The 22180-nt window shown below is 37.0% G+C and overlaps 1 pseudogene; it reads right to left on the bottom strand.

The window, feature by feature from the left end:
• Positions 1 to 3992: 3992 nt before the first annotated feature.
• Positions 3993 to 22180, bottom strand: part of LOC116571503 — a 39301-nt pseudogene continuing 21113 nt past the window's right edge.

Below are 22180 nucleotides of genomic sequence, written 5' to 3'. Positions count from 1 at the left end.
TTTTTGGCTTGAAGTTTATTTTGTCTGACAGCTGTACTTCTTTCTTTGGTTTTCACTTGCTTGGGGAATCATCTTTCATCCTTTAACTTTGAGCATATGGCCTTTTCATTTTGTTGGTTGTTTCTTTTACTGTAAAGAGCTTTTTAGTTTGAAGAGTCACACTTTTTAAAAAAATTTTTTCAATTTATTTATTTTCAGAAAAACAGTATTCATTATTTTTTCACCACACCCAGTGCTCCATGCAATCCGTGCCCTCTATAATACCCACCACCTGGTACCCCAACCTCCCACCCCCCCCGCCACTTCAAACCCCTCAGATTGTTTTTCAGAGTCCATAGTCTCTCGTGTTCACCTCCCCTTCCAATTTACCCCAACTCCCTTCTCCTCTCTAATACCCCTTGTCCTCCATGCTATTTGTTATGCTCCACAAATAAGTGAAACCATATGATAATTGACTCTCTCTGCTTGACTTATTTCACTCAGCATAATCTCTTCCAGTCCCGTCCATGTTGCTACAAAAGTTGGATATTCATCCTTTCTGATGGAGGCATAATACTCCATAGTGTATATGGACCACATCTTCCTTATCCATTCGTCTGTTGAAGGGCATCTTGGTTCTTTCCATAGTTTGGCAACCGTGGCCATTGCTGCTATAAACATTGGGGTACAGATGGCCCCTCTTTTCACGACATCTGTATCCTTGGGGTAAATACCCAGGAGTGCCATTGCAGGGTCATAGGGAAGCTCTATTTTTAATTTCTTGAGGAATCTCCACAGTGTTCTCCAAAGAGGCTGCACCAACTTGCATTCCCACCAACAGTGGAAGAGGGTTCCCCTTTCTCCACATCCTCTCCAACACATGTTGTTTCCTGTTTTGTTAATTTTGGCCATTCTAACTGGTGTAAGGTGATATCTCAATGTGGTTTTAATTTGAATCTCCCTGAGGGCTAATGATGATGAACATTTTTTCATGTGTCTGATAGCCATTTGTATGTCTTCATTGGAGAAGTGTCTGTTCATATCTTCTTCCCATTCTTTGATATGTTTGCCTGTTTCATGTGGGTTGAGTTTGAGGAGTTCATTATAGATCCTGGATATCAACCTTTTGTCTGTACTGTCATTTGCAAATATCTTCTCCCATTCCATGGGTTGCCTCTTTGCTTTTTTGACTGTTTCCTTTGCTGTGCAGAAGCTTTTGATTTTGATGAAGTCCCAAAAGTTTATTTTCGCTTTTGTTTCCTTTGCCTTTGGAGACATATTTTGAAAGAAGTTGCTGTGGCTGATATCGAAGAGATTACTGCCTATGTTCTCCTCTAGGATTCTGATGGATTCCTGTCTCACGTTGAGGTCTTTTATCCATTTGGAGTTTATCTTTCTGTACGGTGTAAGAGAATGGTCGAGTTTCATTCTTCTACATATAGCTGTCTGGTTTTCCCAGCACCATTTATTGAAGAGACTGTTTTTTCCACTGTATATTTTTTCCTGTTTTGTCGAAGATTAATTGACCATAGAGTTGAGGGTCCATATCTGGGCTCTCTACTCTGTTCCACTGGTCTATGTGTCTGTTTTTATGCCAGTACCATGCTGTCTTGGTGCTCACAGCTTTGTAATAAAGCTTGAAATCAGGTAACGTGATGCCCCCAGCTTTATTGTTGTTTTTCAACATTTCCTTAGCGATTTGCAGTCTCTTCTGATTCCATACAAATTTTAGGATTAGTTGCTCCAGCTCTTTGAAGAATACCGGTGGAATTTTGATCGGAATGGCATTAAAAGTATATATTGCTCTAGGCAGTATAGACATTTTAACAATGTTTATTCTTCCAATCCAAGAGCATGGAATGGTCTTCCATCTATTTGTGTCTTCTTCAATTTCTTTCATGAGTGTTCTGTAGTTCCTCGAGTACAGATCCTTTACCTCTTTGGTTAGGTTTATTCCCAGGTATCTTATGGTTCTTGGTGCTACAGTAAATGGAATCCATTCTCTAATTTCCCTTTCTGTATTTTCATTGTTAGTGTATAAGAAAGCCACTGATTTCTGCACATTGACTTTGTATCCTGCCACGTTGCTGAATTGCTGTATGAGTTCTAGTAGTTTGGGGGTGGAGTCTTTTGGGTTTTCCATATAAAGAATCATGTCATCTGTGAAGAGAGAGAGTTTGACTTCTTCATTACCAATCTGGATACCTTTTATTTCTCTTTGTTGCCTGATTGTTGTTGCTAGGACTTCTAATACTATGTAGAACAAGAGTGGTGAAAGTGGGCATCCTTGTCTTGTTCCTGATCTCAACGGGAAGGCTGCAAGCTTTTTCCCATTGAGGATGATATTTGCTGTGGGTCTTTCATAGATTTGATGAGGTTCAGGAATGTTCCCTCTATCCCTATACTTTGAAGCGTTTTAATCAGGAACGGATACTGGATTTTGTCAAATGCTTTTTCTGCATCAATTGAGAGGACCATGTGGTTCTTCTCTCTTCTCATATTAATTTGTTGTATCACATTGATTGATTTGCGAATGTTGAACCATCTTTGTAGCCCAGGGATGAATCCCACCTGATCATGGTGGATAAGAAGAGTCACACTTTTTAATTTTTGCTTTTGTTGCCTGTGCTTTTGGGGTCATATCCAAAGAAATCATTGTCAAGACCAATGTTAAATAGCTGTTTCTTTATATTTTCTTCTAGGAGTTTTGTGATTTCATGTCTTATATTTACCTCTTCAATCCATATTTTTTCTTTTCCTTTTTTTTTTTTTTTAAAGACAGAGATGTGGGGAAGGGCAAAGGGAGATAAATAATTTTAACCAAGCTCCATGCCCAGGTGAGCCCAACACAGAGCTTGATCACATGACTATGAGATCATGACCTGACCTGAAATAGGAGTCTTTTGCTTAACTAATAGAGCCACCTAGGCACCCCTACTTTAACCCATTTCAAGTTAGTTTTTGAGGGTCCAGTTTCATCCTTTTGGATGTGGATGGATATCTAGTTTTCCCAACACCACTTCTTAGTAGATTGTTATATAAATATATGTGTATATATATTTAAGGATTTTATTTATTTATTTGACAGAAAGAGCGAGAAAGCACAAGTAGGCAGAGCAGCAGAGGGAGAGGGAGAAGCAGGCTCTCCACTGAGCAGGGAGCCCAATTCGGGCTTGATCCCAGGACCTTGGGATCATCACCTGAGCAAAAGGCAGCCGCTTAAACACCTGAGCCACCCAGGCACCCCATAAATATATTTTTCATAAAATTATTCATGTGTTAAATAATGAGAACAGCAGTAATTGAAATGCTCAGTGAGGAGCTCAATGTGGGGCTTGAACTGATGACCCTGACATCAAAACCTGAGCTGAGATCAAGAGTCTCACCTTTAACCAACTGGATCATGCAGGTGCCCCACAGTAACTGATGTCCTTTAAAATTCACCCAAACATTTTAATTTATTATGTTTTCTCCATTATAAGATTGTGAAATTGGCTAGCACTAAAGTGCACTTTATAGTAATAAAGAATCCAAGATTATTTTTCCTTTTAAAAAATTTTTGGTTTTAATAAACCACAGTTATAAATTATCTTCTTACTTATGAAATTAATGTGAAACAAACCCACATTTAAAAAAATACATATCATGGTAAAACATGTAAACACCTGTGGGAGTATAAGAGTTACAATTTTATGAAAGAAAGTCAGGGTAGAAATAACTACTTGTGGTGCTAACGGAGTATGGGGGATGGGGTGGAGAATAAAAGACAGAGGGGTCTGTGTGAGTTTCTTTCTTTCTTTCTTTTTTTTTTTTTGTTATAGCACAACTTCTATATTTCAAATGGACAAAAAATTAGTATCATTTACAATATCTTAAGACAAATTGCCTTTGAATGGGAGCTTCCTTTCCGGTGATTTGAGTTCTACAAGACATATCTAGAAAATGTAACTATGGAAAATTACTGCTTAAATCGAATGGGGAAGTGGGGGAGGGTCTGTAGTTTCTCTTTTTGATTAATTGCCATAACACTGTCATTCAGGCAGCTGACAGAGTTTCATGTTTTCTTTAGACATCATTAGGTGCTGGAACTCTTGCAGGACAACTTTGATGCTATATGAATTCTGCCATTTTGCTAGCACTGATATGGCTCTTGGGTCCATCACTCCATTAGAACTATTAACTCCATTCATAGTAATTTTTGTTACAAATCTTACAAAGGTGGGGTGCTTCTGGGTATTTAGGTCCACATTCTATTTTAAGGCTTTAAATTCAGTTTTCATAAATTGTTCTTGGAGGCCCAATTATCATCCCTGTCCATCTTGTAAGTGTCATGTCTTTGTCAGCTTCTAGACCCCAGCTAACTGTGCCAACTCCTACTTCTTTCTGGCCTTCTTCCAGTTCTTCCAACAGTCAAAAATCGCAAGGTACTTTTACTCCTGAGACCATTGTGGCTGCTATCTTGCATCGCTGTCGCTCCCTGTGTGAGTTTCTATTTAGTGTTCAGACCTTGGGAGAACCCCATAGTTTCCTGGCTTTTCCCCAGCATTTGGCATTGAACTTGAATCAATCTGTAGAGTCTAGTCTGTCACCAACAAGGCATGATAAAGACACACTGTCCCAAGGAGCAAAGCCTGTGGAAGAGCACAGTGATGTGGTCAGAAATGACAAATTACAGCTTAGAACTTCTAGGCCTTCCTCTGCCCAAATCTCCATGTGAGGCATAGCTACATAGTAAAAGACAAGGCTGTCATGGTGAAAATGGATGTGAGAGCCAGCATGAGACACTTGGGACAGGGTTCAGCTGTGCCAGGCACCACCTTGCTGAATTAGAGTGACTGTTCAACCTCTCTGCTTCCCATCCTTCTCTCAAAGGTATGATATGATATCACATAGATGTAGAAGTAATATAATCACCTGGCACACAGGAAGCACTACAATCATCACTGTATAATTGTCTGAGTATTCATGGCTCCTTGAAGTCCTCAAAGCTGCACTTGGGGTTTCCAGGGAATATAAAGATTGTCCCATCTGACTGTTGTGATATGTTGTGTTTCCATTTTTATTTGTTTCAAAATATTTCTTAATTTCCCTTTTGATTTCTTCTTTGACCCATTTACTGTTCTAGGAGCACATTGTTGAATTTCCACATATTTGTGAATTTTCCAGTTTTCCTCTTGTTATTGATTTCTAGTTTCATACTGTTGTGGTCAAAAAAGACACTTGATATGATTTTGATCTTCTTAAGTTGTTTTGTGGCCTAATATATGATTCATCCTGGAAAATGTTTCATGAGCACTTGAGAAGAGTGTGTATTCTGCTCTTGTTGGATGGAATGTTCTATATACATATATGTTGGTTAGATCCATTTGGTATACAATGTTTTTCAAGTTGGAGCCTGCTTCCTCCTCTCTCTCTGCCTGCCTCTCTGCCTACTTGTGATCTCTGTCTGTCAAATAAAAAAATAAAAAAAATAAAAATAAAAATAAATTAAAAAAAAGTTTGATGTTTCCTTATTGTGTTTATGTCTGGATGATCTATCCATTGTTGAAAGTGGAGTACTGAAGTCCCCTAGTAATACTGTATCACTGTCTATTTCTTCCCTTGGGTCTATTAATATTTGCTTTATATATTTAGGTGCTTTGATATTAGGTGCATAAGTATTTACAAATATTATATCCTTTTGATAGAATTACCCCTTTACATTACATAGCAACATTTGTCTTTTATATAGTTTTTGACTTAATATCTATTTTATCACTATATAAGTACAGTGAGTCTCTTATAGGCAACATATAGTTTTAGATACTTTTTAAAAATCAATTCAAATACTATGTGTCTTTTGATTTATGAATTTAATCCATTTACATTTAAATTCATTATTTATGGTTAAGAACTTACTGCCATTTAGTTAACTGTTTTCTGAGTGGTTTGTAGATCCCTTGTCTCTTTCTTCCTCTCTTGTCTTCCTTTGTGACTTGATGATTTTTCTGTTTTGGTGTGGTTGGATTCCTTTCTCCTTATATTTTGTGTACATACCACTTTTTTTTCCCTTGTGGTTACCATGAGGTTTACATAAAACCTCTTTACTATACTTGACATGCAGAGATCACAAGTAGGCAGAGAGGCAGGCAGAGAGAGAGGAGGAAGCAGGCTCCCTGCTGAGCGGAGAGCCTGATGCAGGGCTTGATCCCAGGACCCTGAGATCATGACCTGAGTTGAAGGCAGAGGCTTTAACCCACTGAGCCACCCAGGCACCCCTAAAAACCTCTTTACTATACTATATATAGTTTTACTATAACAATATTTTAAAGCTGATAGCAACTAAATGTTGACCTATAAAAAACTACACTTTAATTTCTCCTCCCACATTTTGTATTATTGACGTCACAGCTTACATCTTTTATATATTTTGTATCTGTTAACAACCTATTACAGCTATATTTTAATACTTTTGTCTTTTAACTTTAATACTACAGTTAAAACTAATTTGCATACCATGATACTATTAGAGTATTCTGCATTAGACTATATTCTTACCTTTTTTTTTTTTTAAAGATTTTATTTATTTATTTGACAAAGAGAGATCACAAGTAGGCAGAGAGGCAGGCAGAGAGAGAGGAGGAAGCAGGCTCCCTGCCGAGCAGAGAGCCCGATGCGGGACTCGATCCCAGGACCCTGAGATCATGACCTGAACCGAAGGCAGCGGCTTAACCCACTGAGCCACCCAGGGACCCCTATTCTTACCTTTATAGTGAGAGATTTATGCTTTCATGTATTTTCATGATATTAGTTTGCATGCTTTCATTTCAGGTGTTCTCTTTGGCATCGTAAGGAAATTCTAGTGGTGAACACTCACAGCTCTCATTTGTCTAAGAAAGTCTAAGAAATAAAGTCTCCTTTATTTCTGAAGGATAGTCCTCTTGTTAATTACATTATGCCACAGGGGTAGGGAGTTGATATATCTCTGAATTAGGGCAATGAAGATGTATTGCTGGCCCTGCCAGCTAAAAGAAAACTGCTTCTGAAAATCCTTAATGACAGGGGTGGAGAAAAAGTCCTTTGTCAGATCAATAGCTTCATACTAGGTACCAGAAGATGAACTGATTTATTTAAACAATGAAACCATATATGGTACAACAGTTATGACTGGAGTCACCACATGGTTAAGCTTACGGTAATCCACGTTCATTCTCCAAGATTAATCTGTCTTCTGCATAGACCAAATAGAAAAGTTGGATGTGGTGAGAATCACTACCTCTGCATCTTTCGAGTCATTGATGATGGCACTAATCATTTCAATACCTCCAGAAATGTGGTATTACTTTTTGGGTATTATTTAGAGGCACTTGTATTAGACTTCTCCTGGGCTTTCCCCACCATAATAGCCCTTACTCCACAAGTCAGGGGACTAATGTGAGTATTCTGTCAGCTGATAAGTATATTCCAATTATATTTTCTATTACTGGGAAAATAACAAGGTAGGTTTGGGGACCTACTAAGCCTACTGTGAGAAACCTGAGCTAAAACCCCATTGCTCATCTGACTTCCATAAGCCCTACTCTCTGACTGGTGGACCACAGTGATATTTGGGATCTCCTAAAATTAATGTCATTTAGAATTAATGTTGAGTAGCCCCCCAAATTTCAATTATTTCCATTTCCTCAATGCAGATACCCTGGTAAAAATCTGTAGGTTTGGAGCACCTGGGTGGCTCAGCTGGTTAAGCATCTGACTCAATCTCAGCTCATGTCTTGATCTCAGAGTTGTGAGTTCAAGCCCCGCATTGGTGTCTGTAGGTTTATTTGGGGAAGGCTGGGGAAAAAAAGATTAACAATATAAAATTTTCACAGTGGTCCTTTCTCAAGAGTACCCAGCCTCTTTTCATTCAAGAGGTTCTGGGACAATAAACTTGTTAAAGTCTGGGAATTATTAGAAGGGCTATGACTGTTGTTATGATCCATGTTAGTTTTTTTTCTTTGATCCAGTTCTTTTCTACTTATACAGATCAAGTAAGAATTTAATAGGCTTTCTATCTCTTTCACTTATAAGAATGCCAGAGAACCAGTCAACACCATAAGTCTATATGAGTCAGACATATTCTGATTGCTGCTTTGACTCTGCTGTCCATGACAGTAGCCACACTTTCTTTGCCCATAGTGGTTGAGTCATCATCCCACTTGGTTCTGCCACCCCAGGGTCTAATTATTCCCATTGCATTTAGTTTTTTCAATTCAGTGACCACAGCCCCCACTGTAAGGTGTGATCAACATAGAAGAGTGATCATAGAGTACTTCAAGGATTCTGGGGCCCCCCTCACAAATTTATTTCTTATAGTAGTAGTGAAATGTGTGTCTTAGGGACCCTCAGAGTGAGTGAGCAGGTCTTATATGATAAATCCACTATAACATTCCAATCTCTCTAAGCCTTTGGGTCCCTTCCTCTACATTAAACCAAGGCAGATCTGGCATTTCCAACTCACTCACTGTGGGGCACTTTTTGGTCCACATTTCAACCAATCAACTAAATAAACTGCTAGATCCCATCCTAACTCCTCAATGCAACATTTAAATACAGAATTTCTTCTTAGTGAGCCCTATCAATAAATTCAGTCTGATCCATCTTTATGTTCCTTCTACCATTATCCCATACGCTAACATCCATTCCTGCACAAGGGCTCTAACTTTCTGTCTGCATAAATTAGAAAACTCAAGCAGTTATTTTGGAGTATAGCCACCTCATAGGCCACACTTTGTATCTCATCTTTAGAGGCCTGTTGGGTTTGAGTCTAGTCAAATCCTAGAAGACAAGGGAGGTGGTGGAGTAGGTCTTTTCTTTCTTTTCAAGATGATATTAGCACCATTTTTTTTTTTGAGGCCAGCATTACCTTTAATTTCAAAACCACAAAATTACCAGAGAAGAGGACTACAAATTAAGATTTCTCATGAACATAGATGCGAACATTCTTAACAAAAGGTGAGGTGAGTCTTAAGGCGAATCAACATGGTCTTTCATGACACTGCCTCAGGGAAGGCCATTCCACAGGCAATGTAGGGTTAACCTCCCCAGATGGTAGTGGAGAGGCCCCTAGCCAGGGTTGGAGATACTTCTTGCATTAGGATAAAAAGGCAAAGAAGACTCATCAGAATTTAGGGCTCAATGTCTCCAGCTTCATCAGGGTCTTCTACCAGTCTCCATTCTAACTTATAAGATCCCATTCCTTCCCAATTTATGACTTCGGTTTAAGAGCACACACCCGGTGAGTCTAGGGGCTCAATATGCATTGTAATTCACCCAGTCACAGGATACTGGGATTGTGAGATTCTGTGTTTGATTTTGAGCAATCTCAGCGCTGCAGCTACAAGAGATTAGGGACTCCTTCAGTGTATACATGGAAGTTGGGGTCATTTATGTAGTGCTTGAGGTAGGAATTCAAAACCTGTATTTAAATGAGCTCATCATTTTCTCTCACCACTTTGTCCAGCAACAATAAGAGCAACCAGCCAATCTCATTATATTTGTTAGTTTTTCAAAAATGTTAAAAAACAAACACCATATACACTTACAGGCCTACCTTAAGAACCAAAACCAAAAACAAATCAAACAAACAAAAAACCTAAAAACAAAAACAAACAAAAAAACCTCAAAAAAAACCCAAAAAAAACCCCTCAAATAAACAACCTAACCTTATACCTAAAGAAGCTGGAAAAAGAACAACAAATGAAGACAAAAGCCAGCAGAAGGAAAGAAGTAATAAAGGTTAGAGCAGAAATACATGATCTAGAAACAAACAAACAAAAAACTCCAAACAAAACAGATTAATGAAGCCAGAAGGTGGCTTTTTGAAAAAATTATTAAAATTGATAAATCTCTACCAGACTTAACAAAATGGGAAAGAACTCAAATAAATAAAATTATAAATGAGAGAAGAGAAATGACAATCAACACCACAGAGAATACTGTTAAAAGCCATATGCCAACAAGTTAAAGAACCTGGAAGAAACAGATAAATTCCCAGAAATACATAAACTATGAAAACTGAGGGGTGCCTGGGGGGCTCAGTGGGTTAAGTAGCCAACTCTTGATTTGGGCTCAGGTCATGATCTCATGGCCGTGGGATCAAGCCCCTCACATGATGTGTGCTTAGGGGGAAGTTTGCTTGAGATTCTCTCATTCTTCCCCCACTCTACCTCTCTATAAAATAAATAAATAAATAAATAAATAAATAAATAAATAAATCTTAAAAAAAACCAAAAACAAAACAAAAAAAAAAACGCCAAAACAGAAACCTACCAAAACCGAAACAGGAAGAAACAGAAAATCTGAACAGATAGATAATAAGCAAGGAAACTGGATCAGTAATAAAAATATCTCCCAACAGGGGCGCCTGGGTGGCTCAGTGGGTTAAAGCCTATGCCTTTGGCTCAGGTCATGATCCCAGGGTCCTGGGATCAAGCCCTGAGTTGGGCTCCTCTGCTCAGCAGGGAGCCCGCTTCCCCCTCTCTCTTTCTCTGCCTGCCTCTCTGCCTACTTGTGATCTCTCTCTGTCAAATAAATAAATAAAATCTTAAAAATAAATAAATAAACAAACAAACAAATAAATAAATAAAATCTTAAAAAAAAATTATCTCCCAACAAATAAAAGTCCAGGACCAGATGGATGGCTTCATAGGCTAATTCTACCAAACATGTAAAGAAGAGTTATTACTTATTCTTCTCTAACTACTCCAAAAAATAGAAAAGGAAGGAAATTTTCCAAACTCTTTCTATGAGACCAGAATTACCCTGATGCCAAAACCAGATAAAGACTCTACTAAAAAAGGGAACCATAGATCAGTCTCCCTGATGAATACGGATGCAAAAATTTTCAATAAAATACTAGGAAATAACATATAACAGTACATTAAAAGAATCATTCACCATGATCAAGTGGAATTTATTCCTGTGTTGCAAGCATGGTACAGTATTTGTGAATCAACCAAAATGATATACTACATTAATAAAAGAAAGAATAAGAACCATATGATCATTTCAATAGATTCAGAAAAAACATTTAACTAAGTAAACACCCATTCATGATTAGAAAAAAAAATCCGGGGTGTCTGAGTAGCTCAGTGAGTTAAAGTCTCTGCCTTTGGCTCAAGTTATGATCTCAGGGTCCTGGGATTGAGCCCCGCATTGGGCTCTCTGCTGAGAGAGCTTCCACCCCTCTCTCTGCCTGCTGCTCTGTCTACTTATGATCTCTCTTTCTGTTAAATAAATAAAACCTTTTAAAAAAGTCCTTAACATAGTAGGTTGAGAGAGAACATACCTCAACATACTAAAAATCATATATAAAAAACCGACAGCTAATATCCTTAATGGGGAAAAACTGAGAGCTTTTCCTCTGTAGTCAGGAACATGTCAGGGATATCCATTCTCACCATTGTTATTCAACATCGTGCTAGAAATACTAGCCACAGCAATCAGACAGCAAAAAGAAATAAAAGGCATCCCAATCAGCAAGGAAAAAGTCAAGCTTTCATTATTTGCAGATGGCATGATCCTCTACATAGAAAATCTGAAAGATTCCACCAAAAAAATTGTGAGAACTGAAACATGAATTCAGTAGTCACAGGTTAGAAAATCAACGTACAGAAATCTGTTCCATTTCTATACAACAATAATGAAGCAGCAGAAAGAGAAATTAAGGTATCAACATCATTTACAATTGCACCAAAAACAAGAAGATACCTAGGAATAAAGCTGCCCAAAGAGGTGAAATAGCTATACTCTGAAAACTATAAAGCTCTGATAAAAGAAAGAAACTGTGGAAAAAATTAAAAGACATCTCATAATCATGGATTAGAAGAAAAAAGTATTGTTACAGTGTCTATACTATCCAAAGCAACCTACACATTTCATGAAATTCTTGTCAAAATACCAAGATTTTTAACAGAGCTACAAGAAACAATCCTAAAATTTATACTGAACCACATAAGACCCCAAATAGCCAAAGAAATCTTGAAAAAGAAAAGCAAAGATGACGTTATCACAATTCCAGATTTCAAATTATATTACAAAGCTGTAGTGATCAAGACAGTATGGTACTAGCATAAAAACAGATACATAAGTCAATAGAACAAAATAGAAAACTCAGAAATGAACCTACAACTATTTGGTTAATTAATCTTTGACAAAGTAGGAAAGAAAATCCAACAGAAAAAAGTCTCATCAACAAATGGTGTTGGGAAAATTGGACAGACACATGCAGAAGAATGAAACTGGACCACTTCCTTACACCATACACAAAAATAGACTCAAAATGGATGAAAGACCTAACTGTGAGACAGGAATCCATCAAAATCCTAGAGGATAACATAGGTAATAACTTCTTTGCCATAGCAACTTCTTACTAGATATGTTTCTGGAGGCAAGGGAAACAGAAGCAAAGATAAACTATTGGGACTTAATTAAAATAAAAAACTTCTACATAGCAAAGTGAACAATCAACAAAACTAAAAGGCAACCTATGGAATGGGAGGAGATATTTATAAATGACATATCTGATAAAGTATTAGTATCCAAACTATATAAAGAACTTATCAAAGTCAACACACAAACAAAAAACAAATAATCCAGTGAGCAAACGGGTAGAAGACATGAATAGACATTTTTGAAAAGAAGGCAACAGATGGCCAACAGACACATGAAAATTTGTCCATCACTCACCATCAAGGAAATACAAATCAAAACTACAAGGAGATATCACCTAACACCAATCAGAATGGTGAGAATGTGGAGAAAGAAGAACACTTTTCCACTGTTGGTGGGAATGCAAAGTGATGCAGCCACTCTGGAAACAGTATGGAGGTTCCTCAAAAAGTTAAAAAGAGAACTACCTTAAGATTCAGCAATCACACTACTGAGTTTTTACCCAAATAATACAAAAATATGAATTCAAAGGTATACATGCACCTTGACATTCATAGCAGCATTAGCAGCAATAGCCAAATTATGGAAAGACCCCAAAACGTGCATCAGCTAATGAATGGATAAAGATCACATCTTCTTTATATATACATATGTGTGTGTGTGTGTGTGTGTGTGTATGATGGAATATTATATATATATATGCATATATATATATAAAATGGAATATTATTCAGCCATAAAAATGAAATCATGCCATTTGTAATGACTAGGATGAAGCCAGAGAGTCTTATGCTCAGTGAAATAAGTCTTTCAGAGAAAGACACCATATGATTTCACTCATATGTGGAATTTAAGAAATAAGACAAAGAAACATAAAGGGGGAAAAAGAAAGGCAATCCAAGAAACAGACTCTTAACTGTAGAGAACAAATTGATGGCTACTAGAGGGGAGAAGTGTAGGGGGATGGGTCAAAGAGGTGATGGGGATTAAGAAGTGTACTTGTTGTGGGGCACCTGGGTGGTTCAGTGGGTTAAGCCTCTGCCTTCAGCTCAGGTCATGATCTCGGGGTCCTGGGATCAAGCCCCACATCAGGCTCTCTGCTCAGTGGGGAGCCTGCTTCCCTCCTCTCTCTGCCTGCCTTTCTGTCTACTTGTGATCTCTGTCAAATAAATAAATAAAATCTTAAAAAAAAAAGAAGTGTAGTTGTTGTGATAAGTATTGTATGGAATTGTTGAATCACTATATTTAGTACACCTGAAACTAATATGACACTTCATGTTAACTAACGAATTTAAATTAAAAAAAAAAACATTATATACACAGTCACTCATCTCCTTGTCTTTTATAAGTGATTTATTAAGAGTATTCAATGCAGGTAATTTGCATGTCTTTATTATCAGATCACACCATGGACCATTAGTTCTCTCTTTACTTCCAGAAACAGTCATTAATGTGTTTAAATTTAAACATATGAGATAGTCAACTCCAGAAATTCCAGAACCAATTCAGCAAATTCATTTTTGGGGTGCCTGATGACTCAGTTGTTGAAGCGTCTGACTCATAGTTTCAGTTCAGGTTATGATCTCAGGGTCATGGGATTGAGCCACACATTGGGCTCCACACTCGGCATGAAGACTACTCGAGACTCTCTTTCTCCTTCTCCCTGTGACCCTACTCTCTCTCTCAAATAAGTGGATAAATCTTTTTTAAAATGAGAAAGAAATGTCATACAGTTGCTGTCATATATTTATTATCTTCTTTGCTTTCTTCACCAAAGTTTTGTAGTTTTCTTCTTACAGATCTTATACATATTATGTTAGTATTTATTTAAGAATTTCTTTTTTTTGGTGCTAATGTAAATGTTAATGTGTTTTTATTTTTTGTGTTTTTTTTAAGATTTATTTATTTATTTGAGAGAGAGCAAGAAGAGTGGATAGGCGGAGCAAGTAAAAGGGAGAGAGGATCTCAAGCAGACTCCACACTGAGCACAGAACCTGACATGGGGCTCAGTCTCATGACCCTGAGATCATGACCTGAGCCGAAACTAAGAGATACTTAACTGACTGTGCCACCCAGGTGTCCCAATAGTATTGTCCTTTTTAACTTCAAATTCTAGCTGTTCATTTCTGTTAGACAGGAAAGCAGCTGATTTTTATATGCCACTTGATCATGGCATATAATCCTTTAAATATGTTTCTTAATTCAGTTTTCTAGGATTTTGTTGAAGATTTCTGCATCAATATTCGTAAGGTATACTGGTCTGTAAATGTTCTTTTCTTGTAGTGTCTTTGGCTTTGGTATCAAGGCAATGTTGGAGAATTAGTGCTAAAGAATTGTGCTAATTTTTCCCTTAGTATTTGGTAAAATTCACCAATGAAGCCATTAGATCCTGGCTTTTTTTGGTCAGGAGGTTTTTATTATCATTATTATTATTATTACTGATTCAATTATCCTTTCTAATTATAAGTCTATTCAGATGGGCTGTTGAGCCTTGTATCCTGCTAACTTTCTATAATCACTTAATAGTTCCAAGAGTATTTTTGTTGATTCCTTGGGATTTTCTACATAGACAATAATGTCATCTTTTTCAATCTTCTGTTACATTTGTAGAAAACTGAGAAGCCAGCTCCATTCACCCAACTGCTCCAGCTACCTACAGTGCTAGCTCCCATCAATCTGGTGGGAGTGATGCATTAGCTCTTTCACTCATTAACAGGTTTGGTTAATAGCAGTGAACTAGGGAAAAGATATTTAAGAAAAGGAGAGGTAATATGAACATGGTACAGAATTCAGGGAGGAGTATTTATGTGTGTGTGTGTTGCTGTGTGTTTGATCAACTGTGCTTTCCTGAAAACTGTGTTTAGTGTGGATGGGAGTAGGGAAAGGGAGATTACACCAAGAAAGGAATAAAAGAGTACAAGGAAGGAAAGATGAGAGATAGTGGAGAGAAACTTTAATATTCACAGTACCTATATTTGTGAATGGTAAACATTTGCATGTGGCTTTTAAAAATTCTGGGTTTTTACTCTTCCTTTATAAAGTTCAGTTGAATAGTCATTCTACCACAGTTCTTGAATTTCAGAAAAATTATCCAAAAGTTGAAAATGGCATGATGGCCAGGCAAGGATGCTCTCCTGTATTGCACATAATACAACTCATTGTTCCCCACCCATTCAATGTCCTGGGATTAGTCAAATTTCATCTTAACTTGTACATTTTTAAATAAATATACAATAACTTCTATCCAGTAGAATGCATAATTCCAAGGTTTTATTGCCCCATGGAAATCAGTTTTGTATCTAACCAATCAAGCATTCTCAACCTTCTTTAAACATCCCAGCTTCTCAAATATTCTTCTCATGGATCATAGTGTCTTACAGTTTCTCTCATGTCTTAGTCATTTTAGGCTGCTACAACAAGAATACCATAGACTGGGTGATTTCAACAGAAAACTTTCATTTCTCATAGCTCTGCAAACTGGGAGTCTGACATGAGGCTGCTAGCATGGTCAGGTTCTGGGGAGGATCGGCTTCCTGGTTTCCCCACATAGGAAAGAGAAAGACGGAGGCAGGGAAAGAAAAGTGTAAGAGAGAGAGCTCAAGCTTGTCTCTTTGTATAAGAACACTAATCCTAAGGATAGCTCCACCCTCATGATGTAATCACCTCCCAATAGCCCCACCTCCAAATACCATCAACTTATGAATTTTGGGGTGATGCAGATATTCCATCCACAATACCTCACTATTTAGTAAGTGGAATAAAATCTTTGATACACATACTCCTTTTATATTTGCATGAAAGTCATGATTTTACTCTTTTGAAAACTGAACTGTTTCAGAGGTCCACCAAGAAGCCCAGGTAGACTCATCCAACCAAGCCAAGTAAACTGTACCCAAAATTAGACCAGGTCTGTGAAGTGGATGTCATGGCTGGTTTAAACCCACACATCTTATCTTGTCTTCCTGAATGAATCCCAAATAGAAACAGAACTTCCACTTCACTGACTCACTTTCCTTTTGTTTTTTCCCTTTCTAATAATTTTGTTTTGTTTTTATTTCCAGTTAATATATGGCTGATAAGTTATTCCTACTGGTAGCAGCAATGTTGGAGAATTTGGTTTTATAGTTTCACCATATGATGCTATCAACTGGATGGATGATACAGATATAGTCCCTATTGGCTGAGAGATGATAAAGAACACAATTTGCTAGTGTCTCTTCATCTATTTGTGTGCTCATATCAATTGAGTCTTATCCTTGCTCAAAAAAGCACCTCTCTGAGATTTGAACAGGTGAGATTTTGTTTTCTATATTTACTTTTAACCTGTGGCTGAAGGTGTAGAAATAAAGCTATAACATTTCTATGTGTCTGTGTGTCTGTAATATAGGAAGGCCTTCGATGGTCATTGCGAGTGTGAAATATTTTCATACCACAAGATGGTATTGATCCATTAGATTACTTTGTCTCTTAAAGGATCTCTGTTCCAATTGGTTAATAGAGAAGTACTTACACAAATATAATATGCCCAAATATCACATAAATTAAACAGACCTTCTAATACTTGAAATGTGATATTCTTTTGTTGCTTCAGAAATATCTCAACACATCCAAGTTCATATAATTAAGATGAGTCTTTGGAAAAAAATAGTCTGGTTTAATAATTTTGGTTTAAGAGAGTAAAAAACAGCTTTAAGTCTTTTCTCTGATTGATGTTAAATATAATACAAAGGTACATTCTTCATAATATTTGTTTTATGTTGACTCTTCCAAACTTTTTATATTGGCTTCCTGATCAAAAAGCAGTCACTACTGCTACACCATGTTTAAGACTATGGAAAAGATAAATTTGTGTTCAAGTATTATTATTCTGGCAAACACTGTCAATCAACAGTAATTATGTTTTATAGTATGGCAGTTTAAATAGTCCAAGATCCTTAGATTACTTAACAACTCGATTTAATATTAAATCAATATAATTACTAAATAATTGTATGCCTAGATGGTCTCTAAGTAAAATTGAATGCTGAGACCTTACTAAGTTAAAATTACATACTTCTACCTCTTATTTTCATATGCTATAATGTCACATTAATAAAACTATCCATTTGGTCACTTTGAAAAGGAAGGAAAAGGATGTATGGTGTTTTAGATGTATTCGTTGCCAAAATATTTGCACATGACAGATAGTTCTTAATTTTCTACTTCCCAGATTTCTCTTATAACAGAAGTTAGTTACTTTGATTAAAAGTTATGACAAATAAAAGTAGGTGAGACTCTTACTATAAGCAATGGTAACAGAAATACAACTAAAGGTCAGAGATACATTCTTGTATCTTGTCTCTAAAAAGAGAGTAGAGAAGTGTCTGGTTATTTCAGAAATATATCTGAGGGGGGGGTAGAAAGTTGCGAGGATTTGTTGAAAGGAAATTTTTATTTGTTTCGATTTTTAATAGTGAGTCTGAAAGATGCAATAAAATGTATTAAAATTTTGATGAACTTGGCTTATTTTTGATGGATTTACTCATAGGGGAAAAAACCTTGTGAAACTTTTACTGTGAAATATGTGATAATAAAACTTGAACTTGGCTTCTCTCTACTGAGATGACTGATTTATCTTAGAACTCTTAACAAGAGGTGAAAGAATATTTTTTACCTTTCCTTAAACCTGCTTAATTGGAAGGATTCCATATTTCTCTAGAATAATGTTTTGGTTTCCTTATGGTCCTGGTGGGCATTAGCCAGTTTTGTGTCTAAGCCAGAAATCTTATCCTTCTGTAAATGCCTGCACATCTAAAATGCTTTTTGAATGGTCATGGCATCTTACTGGTCCCCTCATTAATGGGTGAGTTACATAAAATATTTGACCTGTATTCATTTCACATTTGCCTGAGAGTCATACTTTTATATGTTTGAAAATTCTACTTTCACATTTACTACTAATAAGGAATTAATATATTGGTGAAGAAATAATAAAATCCCCAATTTTCTATGTAAGGAGTGGGTCACAACTAAGCCTGGTTTGAGACATGTCGGGGGCTTGGGAGAAGGCTGTGCCCCAGGCTGGCTCAACAGCTCAACAGCTCCTACAGAGGCTGACTAGGCCTCGGTTGTAGAAATGAGAAGTAGGGAGAGACCTATAGGCTATAGCTTGGCAGCTTTGGCAGACACCGGTGCCCCACGTAATACCATCCCCATGGTAGATGAAGTCAGTGAGGAAAAAGATCACTTGTCAATGACAGCAAAGAGGAACTGTGTCAAAGGGCAGATCATACACTCCCACAATTCTCAGACCAGCTCAAATGAAATTGGGGGAAGGGAAGGTTAGAATCTTCCAACTGGTAAAGTTAGGTAGAAATGTTCTATTGGTGTCATTGTGACCCTAACTTACACCTAGATCTATGTAGGCTAAAGAGGTCTAAAGTTATTGGTGAGATTTCCCAATCAATTCCTTGACATGTATTAAAATAAAACATACTGTAGGTCCTGTGAAGAGCAATGATCTAAGAATCGGGACCTACTTTTAGCTTCACCTCTCAGGAGCTACAAGGTTTAGGCAACGTTTCCTGAGACCTCATTAACAAAATGGAGCTAACTTCCCTTACGGCATCATAAGATCATTGTAAGGATTATCCAGGCACACATGTATTTGTCACACATATCACATGTGACATAAAAGCCAGGACTTACATTGCACTCACTATGAGCTAGTACTGTGCTAAATGTATTGTATACATGACTTGTTTAATCTGCACAATTTTCCTATGAGAATGTAACAGTACTGTCACCGTCACCATGTCATGGAGGAAGGGACTTGCTCAAGGTCATGCAGTTTTGTCTTGAGGGTCAGGATCTGAACTCAAGCAGTCTGTCTATAGCTCCCCATTTCATTGTGGCACGAAGGACCATGCAAATGTGGAAAGTATTATTTTTTTCTGTCCTCAAGGAATGCATAATTGAATGGAGGTAGTAGGGTGAAAAATACATATGACCGGGGGAATGAAATCGCAAAGAAAGTCAAATTGATTGACCCTACCAACATATTCTTGTCAAAACGGTTTTGTTTATTTTTATTTTATGCCATTGGTTTTATGATAATATACTTTGCTTTTTTTTTCCAAATACAAAACTGCATAAAATCAAATGTGCTTTTTCGAAAGATGCTTGCCCCATAGAGATTCAAATGAGTATATCTGGGAGAGGAGCAACTTACTCCCTTCTCTCATGCAGAAAAGCAGACTTTCTAAGATATGTTGCTATGTAGTTTCACTGGCAGACAGAGAAGAAGGGTAAGCAACAATGTGAAATATTTCAGAGTAAATAACAGCTTTGCATTTGTAAAGGCAAATGCCCAGTTCTACCTATGTCTCTATAGGCACTAAAATTAGACATTTTTTAGAAAGTTAAAAAAAAAAAAAGATATGCATGCACTTCTGCAAATGGCCTCCAGATGAGAACAGTGGCACTCAAAGACAAACTGCGCACCACTGATGTTGGCCAGCCTTTCATCCGGCATACGTATCAGCCCAGTGCTGCTGGCAGAGAACCAGAAGTGCAGAGAGCTCCGGTTAGCCTGCCACATGCATGGCCCATCACTGGCGGCAGCTCTGGAAGAGCACCGACGGGACTTCTAAGATCTTGCTACCACGGGTTTGCTTTAAGGACCATTTCACTTGAGGGCTTTTATTTTTGTTTACAATTTTAGCTTTTTGTAGTCAATTCTCTGCATCCCTACTTTTGTGATAAGTAAATCATAAATAACTACTTTTCTCTTGTAGATGAGTTTAAAAGACAGTCCAATGTCTCCTTCTTCCCTCACAGAGTTGGGAGTCCTTGTCCAATCTCAATGTTTCTGCTTTCTCTGCTCCTACAATGATATTCAAGACCAGTCACCACCTTAGGTGGGACGTGCTGAAGCAGCTTGATGAAGAGTTATGTTAGTTGGGATATGAGTTCTTCCATGGTCTTGGGACACACAGGCCTTCAAATTAGACCTTTGCCTTTGCAGTGGCTGCAAGTGTCTTTTGTTAATCTATACTCTTATTGACCAGTCTTCTGAACATCACCACCTCCATCATGTGTGCATTTATGGCCCAACTATCTCCCATTGAACTCTTCCAACAGCAGCTGCCTAGGTTCATGAGGTTTGCCTAGCTATCCTGTCTGTTCTATCCTTATGTCATCCATAGGGAGGGCTGTTCTGACTGGTTCCCTTACACTTTCTTAGGCTGGGATTGGGTCTATGTCTTCCATGGCCTTAAGCTCTGAGCTTCACTTACTTTCAGCTTTGGCAGCAGGAGGAGCTCTTGGGTTGGGCTCTAGTCAAGGACTTAGCATCCCCACGTTCCATTTTACTTAACTTCATGATGCCTACTACATCCTGGATTACTTGATGTTCTATGTTCTTACAACCTAATCACAATTTTATCACAAAATTGATTAAAAATTATTCAAAGAGTCAATTCCTATCAAAAGAAAATCTACTCCTGCCTCATATGATTTGTATAAAACAAGCTACCATTATTGAACTTGAAACATTTTTACTGTTTAATCTACTGTTTGTGCTATAGATGAGGATTTCAGACCATTTCTTACTCTCTTCCTAAATTTTGTTTCCCTAGGGACACTTCATGAATAATGGTGTGACAAACACTAGGGCAACTGGGGCTCATATTCCAGATTCTATTATTTTCTTCCAATGTGATTGAAGATGTAACTCTTTTCATGCTTCTTGGACATGGGGAATGTTTTATTCTAAATATTTGGCTTTCCAGCACTGCTGCAGCCCAGCTGAAAATTTGCCATCTGAACCCCATGCTACTATTCACTTTAAATCCTACTGAGGAGGACACATGCTGAACAGAAAACCCTAATGGCAAGCATTGTTAATGACAATCTGTGTTAAGATCAGAAACCTCCTAATTCTCTGTCTGCAGATGACATCTGGGAAGTGAATATTATCTCTAGCTGCGCAAGGCCGTATCTTCCTATTCCTTTATTTTCAACATCATTTAAATAAGATTGGATATTTGGAAATATTTTTATTTCCTTTTAGAAATGGATATTGATTCATTTTTTTAAATGAAAATAACTTAGAAATACATAAAGAAGAAAGTAAAAATCAACTATAATCCCAGATTCACGGATGATTACTGTTCATAGTTTGATATGTTTTTTTTCTATGATATTTCTATATAATATTTTGTAAGCCACTCTTTAACAGTATAACCTAGACATTTTTTATAAGAGATTTACATTATTCCACTGTGCAAATATACAGCATCAAAAAAAACAACTCTTTTTCATGGACTTCTATCTTGCATAGAGTTTTCACTCTTACAATTGTGCTATAATAAAAATTATTTTATAGACACCTTCGGAAATTTTGTTTGTTCAATTATTTCCTTAAAATGCAAGAAGCAAAATTTCTGGTAATTTAAAATTTGGACACCTGTTGCTAAGTTGTCTTCTTTATGGAACATGCCATTGTATTCAGCGCCATTTCCCCATTTTTTCCACTGTTGGATATAATCAAACTTTTTAAGTCTTTTTCAAGGTGATAGGGAAATACACCTACGTATTATTTTTTGTTATATTTCTCTGATTATAGAAAAATAGGATTGATTCCTTTCACATCTTTATTTTCCAGTTGATTATTTTTATCACAAGCTTTTCATTGTGCATTTTCAATGGTTTCTTTCTTTGATTACTGTATTTATAGAAATCTTTATTTGTTAAGGATAATAAACCTTTATTGGTCATGTATGTGTTAAATATTATCCATCTTTTTCTT

This window comes from Mustela erminea, chromosome 13, assembly GCF_009829155.1.
Source record: "Mustela erminea isolate mMusErm1 chromosome 13, mMusErm1.Pri, whole genome shotgun sequence".
Lineage (NCBI taxonomy): Eukaryota > Metazoa > Chordata > Mammalia > Carnivora > Mustelidae > Mustela > Mustela erminea.
Note: the sequence above shows the minus strand (reverse complement) of the source record. Positions and strands in the feature narration are given on the sequence as shown.